Source organism: Nicotiana attenuata, chromosome 6, assembly GCF_001879085.1.
Source record: "Nicotiana attenuata strain UT chromosome 6, NIATTr2, whole genome shotgun sequence".
NCBI lineage: Eukaryota > Viridiplantae > Streptophyta > Magnoliopsida > Solanales > Solanaceae > Nicotiana > Nicotiana attenuata.
The window spans coordinates 36,362,383-36,369,121 of NC_031994.1; the positions used below are offsets into that span (position 1 = coordinate 36,362,383).

General features: G+C 39.0%; 1 pseudogene; it reads right to left on the reverse strand.

Moving 5' to 3' along the window:
• LOC109227772 overlaps positions 1–6,536 on the reverse strand; it is a 30,346-nt pseudogene extending 23,810 nt beyond the window's left edge.

Here is a 6,739-nt window from a genome sequence, read left to right on the forward strand (position 1 = left end):
GATCACCTAATGGGACCAGCTCAGAATGCACAATGAAAAAAATAATAATATGTTTTTGGCTAGGAAATCTGGAACTTGTGTAAATATCTAGATTAATTTTTACCCAGTTTCATATTGTAAATAGTATACTCCTGTGACATTTGTTGATATGACTCACTGATCTCTAACAAAATTTTCTATTTTGGTAAATTGAGGCATGATCAAGAGAATTCTAAATGAAGAACCTGGTTCACCAGTATTGGTCATCAGAATAACGAGGTATGTTTTCTATACTCTGCACAATTAGAAATATAAATATTTAAATTATGAACAGAGTCCTATCTATGTTCAAACACATCAGAAAATCCTATCCGTTTATTTTTGAACCAGTTTCGTCTCTACTAGAGTTCTCACCACATAAAATGCCTAAAATCTAGGGAAGCTTAACCATTCATTCCACCTGAAATTTCAGGTTGATTAGACCTCTAATTGCTTGCTAAAAGCTATCGTTAGTCATTAAATAGGTCTCTTTCTTTAAATACTCATCATTACCCTCTGCCAACCTCACTACTCAAACCGTCAAAAATCCATTTCACTCTCAATTGTTCTCTCTTCCAAAAGCCTAACTCACAAACTCTCTCAAGAAATCAGTTACAATGTCAAACCCTCAAGATAACCCTGACACTCCTCCACAACCTACTCCCTCTGATTCATCCACACCTCCTCCTCCCAGCACAACCCCTCAACCTAGGAGAAGGCGAGTAAAAATGCTTGCTCATAAAACGGTGGCAACTGGTGCTCTTTTAAAGAAATTGAAGTCAAGCCAAGCCCAAGACTCTGAGAACTCAGACGATTCTTTCAAATCTGCGAGTGAGGGGGAAGGAGCTGGGTCTTCTGACTCCGAGAAGGCTCAAAACTCCGCTTCTGAGGTACGTTCTATTTTGGTTGATAATGTAGACAATAGGTTTGTTCTGGTTGGGTCTATTAGGAATGTGAAATTTCCTGAGTTAAGAAGGAGATGTGGTAAAAATAAAGGTGAAAAAGAAAAGGAGAGTGAGGGTGTGCATAGTAATGTGAGGGGAAAAGGGAAGGAAGTGGCTGGTTCTTCACCCACTTCTGAATTGATGGTCCCAGCTATCAGTGGGGTTGATCATGCAACTATAGAAGAATGTGGCAAGAAGTCAGGTGGAAGTGGTTCAGGGGAGGTTGCTGAAGGGTTGGTTAATCTAAGTTAACAGGCAGATGAACCTGGTTCATCTATTGAGGAAACCCTAGCAAACCTTCTGAAGAAAGTAGGTGCTAGTTATGATCCAAAGAAAAGGAGACCTCCAACACCAAAAGGCCCCAGCACTGCAAAACCTTCCAAGAAAATAAAGGCTTACTCCCCAACAACTATTGAAATTCCCTTGCCAAAGGGAAGAGCTACAAGAAGTAGGGTGAAACAGAGTGAGAGTGAATTACAAAAGGCTTTGGCTGAAATCAAGAAGAAGAGGATAGATAAAGGAAAAGGTAAGGTTACAGAGTCCTCTGAAGCTGTTGATGTTGAGGAGATGGAACAGGTCCATCAGGAGGAACATGCAACAATGGAGGTTCAGACCCCCCAACCCAAAAAGATCAAGACTTCTTCCAAGAAGTCTTCATCTGTGTCTAAGGCTGCCGAACCTTCATTGGCCAAGAGGACAAGGTCTACAGTGAAAAACAAACAAGATAGAATTTCTGATGATGAGGAATGGAGTGGTGAAGAAGAGAGTGAGTCTGATGGTGAGCAAGACAAGCTGGCCATGTTTGGCAAAAGAAAATTTTTGAAGGGAAGATTGCTGAAAGATTTGGTGGAACCAGGAATGGTTTGTTTGGTTGATGCACTAGCTGTTCAGGGCTGGAAGGACATGGTCCTTCAGATGGATGGAAGGCTGGCTAGGAATGAGATCATTGAATTCATGGCAAACGCAGAAGTCAAGGATGGCAGAGTCACCAGCCAAGTGAAAGGAGTTCAACTGCCCCATGATGCAGAGAAGCTGGGAGAGATTCTTGACATCCCAGCTGAGGGATATGATAACTACACTAGGCAAAGATGGCCAAGTCTGGATTCCCTTCCTCCTGCCCTTGAAATCACTAGGAGATTCTGTGATGTTGAAGAAGTGAATGAGGCCGAGTTTGTGCACAAGAGTGAAATGAAGCCACAACACAAAGTTCTCTTTAAGTTTGTCAACAAGTGCCTACTGCCCAGACAGGAAAGAAGACACATTGCTAACTATATAAACTTAGTTCTGATGGAGTGCCTTGAAAGTGGAAGGCAAATCAACTGGCCTGCATTCATCATCAAGTAACTGGACAGGGTTATCAATGGCTCCAAGGCCCATGCCACCCCCTATGGATTTATTCTGACTACTGTTCTGGATTGGTGCAATGTGCCTCTAAAGAAGTGCGAAATGGCCACAAGCAAGGACTATTTTTACATTAGTACTCTGATTGCTTGTGACTATCTAGTTAGTGCCATTCCAAATAAACCTGGTTCATCCAAGAAGACACCTATCAACAGTAAAGTTAGGGCTCTAGTTCAGGAAAGTGAGGCCAAGGATGCTGAGATAGCTAGGCTGAAGGCTCGCTTAGCAGAGGTTGAATCTGAGAGGGATGCTCTCATAACTAAGCTTACCAAGGAAAAAGAGAAGAATGGTGGGATTCTTCACAATAGGCTGAATCTTCTCCAAGCCCATAACCAACCCTCTAGCTCCCCCAAGCCTTAGGAATTCTAGCCTTTATCTCCTTAACCTATCTAGTACTACCAGTGACCCAGATTAGGGATTTCTCTTCCTTTTTGCTCATGTTTTGAACATTTTTGCTTTCCTTTTGTGGATTGAGGTAGCAACATATCTTCTATCAATGATATCTACTATTTTTGCTCTAGTTGACTGTTAATATTTCCTTGATAGTTTAAATATGTTGGCCTGATTACTGATGATTGATCCATGATTGCACTTGCAGTTGCCCCAGTGGCCATGAGTAATTGTTAACATTCTAGGACTCACACTTTGTTTATGCAACTTTTCGATGACGCCAAAAGGGGGAAGAGATATTGTGTTTACATATTCTGAATAAGTGATGTTTATAACCTAATTAACCTGGTCCTTGATGATGTGAATTTTTCTAAATTTGTATTGATGAATAAGCTGAGTTCTGACAGGTCCTAAGTGAGTGAAAAGCACAGCGTTTGTCATCATCAAAAAGGAGGAATTTGTTGGCCCAAGTAAAGATGAAGTTTTGAAGACTGACAAAGGTACTCAAACATGGACCAGGTCCATCTTATGAAGCACAGTTGTGATCAACCCAAACATGTGAGATGCACGTGAAAGAGATAAACATAACTTATCAGAAGTAATATCTCCTGATCATGATCGAAAAGGTTGCATATTGGATAAGGAGAAAGACTCCTTACACAAAGAGAACACGGTTTAGGAAAAGAATAGAGTTAGAGTATAAGATCAACTAGAACTCTTCCACCATGGGAGAGTAGCATCTGTATCCTAGTAAATCTCTAATTACTAACTCCTTAAATATCAGTGTTGTTCTCTTTTACAGGTAATGCACACAAACAAAAGTTAAACGTGAATTGAGAGAAAAATAGCAAGGCAATTTTGCAAGCAATTTATGTGTGATTCAAGCGTGTAATCCTGAAGCTACTTGAACCAGATAGAAGAACCAGTTCCAAGTGTCTATCTTTTATTCTAGTTCAATTATAGTAGGTGATTTTACATTGTACCTTTCAGCTTTTATAGAAGCAATGGTATTAGGTACTTAGAGTTTTCAAGTTAGAGTTAACTTGAAGTTGTCGCAACAGTTGAGGCTGTGTGCCACAACGGAATTAGAGTTAATTCTAGGTTTACAAAAGAGTTTTTGTAAATGCAGTTTTGGCTCAGTGATTTTAGTGGAGTTTGGGAAAATCCTACTAGAAGGTAGGTCGTGGTTTTTTTACCTTTTGAGCAAGGTATTTTCCACGTAAAATCTCTGTGTTCTTTATTTTCTGTATTTATTATTTCGCAACAGCAGTAGTTGGAACACATAGAAGAACCAGGTCCTTCTATAATCAAGTTAAGCGAAAATTGGGTACCACACAAATCACCCCTCCCCCCTCTTCTGTGGTATAGAAGTATAAAACATCAAGGATGTTTCCAGTCGCTTGGAGCACTGACGTCACAAGGATGACGCCATCACGAGATGTTCAAGAAAGTCAAGAATCGGGACCTTTTCTTATCATTTTCATTCTAAGAAACGCGGGGACTATCTGTATATGGTAAAAATTAGGAGGCCCGATTTTATGGCCATTGTAGCGTTTCGCAAGCGCATCTCCAAAGGCTCGAGGTATGGCTCGAGGTTCGACCCCGAGGGTTCCTAACGGTCGACCTCGAGGCAGTACAAATCGATGATTATCATGGGAGAGCGGGAAGTTCCCAAGGCACATGACCAGAACTGACAATACCTGCAAGAGAAACACTAGTCTGTACCAGACTAGTAAATAGTTGTGCCAGCTATATTTCTTTATAATAATTACTCATGTACTATATTGAGATTTCCCTTCCTATATAAAGGGGATCCTTGTCATTTTGTAAGGGAGAATATATAACACAACATTCAATACAAGAACAAGAACATTCTCTGCTCTCTAAGTTAAACATACTCTTTATTTGGTTCTATTGCCTATATTCATTATTTTACTTGCATTTATTACATTTCATTAATTGTTCTTAATTTATTTTTCATTATTGATCATAAAGAGCCTCTATCGAAGCTCTCATAATCGTTAGTCCTTCATCGATTGCCCTTGGCTGAACATCCAACTCGACCTCGAGGCCCCGTATATGCCAGCTTGAGGCCCCGATTTCCAGTCATTCGGTTTGGTTATTATACTATCTTCAAGCTCTTATCTTACTTTCTAATCTATCACTTAGCATCTATTATCTAACAACTAGCATAAAAATAGATAACGAATTTTTAGAATCACATAATCAAATCTAATTGTGATTGCCATTTTCAAGGTAAACAAGTATGATCACAGGGTATCCCTGTTAATTTCCATCTCTGACAAGAACAAGTTTTCTCCTTAAGATCAATAGAGAATAGTCTAAGATGAATGTCCTCAATTTGATAATGGAATTGGTCAGATTGGCAATACATTCATTTGCCTTAACCTTAGTTTGCTCTAGCTTTAATAAGATTTTCGGGACAGATTTTCTGACAATACTTCATCAGGTTATCTCTGTACTTTTGAAGTCATGACATCATATATATATATATTCTAATTGATTCAAGCATCGTCAAAATATGCTTTTCTCTTGCATGAAGAATCACATTGTTGAATGACTCACACATATTATTCAGTAACATATCACACTTTGTGAAAGAAGAGAAAAAGCCCTTGACCAGTGAATGAGGGGCTTGTCAATTAACCAATTAGGAGCTTGGAGAATTTAGGTTCTATTATTGCCCTGGCAGCTTTCCATAATATATCTTCCAATGCTTGTCCTCCAAAACGATCAGACTTGAAATTGTTGTGTAGATGCCTCACACAAAACCTGTGTGCAACATATGGAATTGTCTCATCGAATACTGGAATTAGACCCTTTTGCTTATCAGAAATGAAAGTCCATGCAAAAGGATTTTGTGATATTCTTAGATCCTCATCGAGAAGTGTAAGAAACCAACTCCATGTTTCTTTCAGTTTACCTTCTACTATTGCGAATGCAATAAGATACATGTTGTTTCTATCAATATCTACCATTGTCAATAGCTGCCCTCCCTTCTGGTTCCCTTTCAAATGGCATCCATCCACCCCTATTATGGGTCGACATCCCGCTCAGAACCCTTGTTTACAAGCTGCAAAAAAAATATATAGTCTTAAAATTCTTTTTCTACCATAGACCATCGTATTTGGATTATCATCCAACTTCAAAATACCTTTAGTCCCTGGATTACTCCTCCTCAGCTAAGCATATTAGTCCCATAGTATACCTGTAGTCTCTGGCCCTTGTAATCAAATTTATTGCCTTCCTCTTTGCCTATAAGATTGATCCCTAGAAAGTTCACAATTGTGAGTCCTTATCACATGAGCTTGAAATTATTTGACACCCCAACTTGGATTAATTCTAAAATCTTTGACATACTTCTTTGCCAAAAATCTAGTGTCAATAGTTTTGTTATCTCTTTGATTGCCACAGAAATGATCTGGGCCAATTGTCTTGATCTTGAAAGGTTCATGTTCATTAGCCTTTGATGCGAATATGAGCCATTTGCAGCTTGGTACCTTACAACGTGCCCTCGACCTCTTAATGTCCTTTTTTTCAATTACAGCATGTACTTCAACTGCCTATGTTAACTCTTTACTATTACTAAAAATCATATTTGGCGCAAATTAAAATATTGAATCGTCCAAATTCCTTTTTGGATTAAAACCAATTGATTTATTTAGGATTTTCATCATCAGAATCTCCACGCAAGCTCATCAATTCCTCATCTGATGCATCACAATCATGTTCTTGGGTGTCACTAGGAAACATAGCCAGCATACTTGAGGCAACCCCAAACTCGTTCCTTTAACTTGGATCTCTTTGTTTTTCCCATTAATGCCAACCCACTCTATAGTAGAGTCGATGGTTTTATTAAAGATTACATCATCTTCTTCCGAGGAATAACCACTATTATGGAATGATTCACATTCGCATCACTGTCACTATCTTCTCTATTACATCCACATCAACCAAGCTTTGTT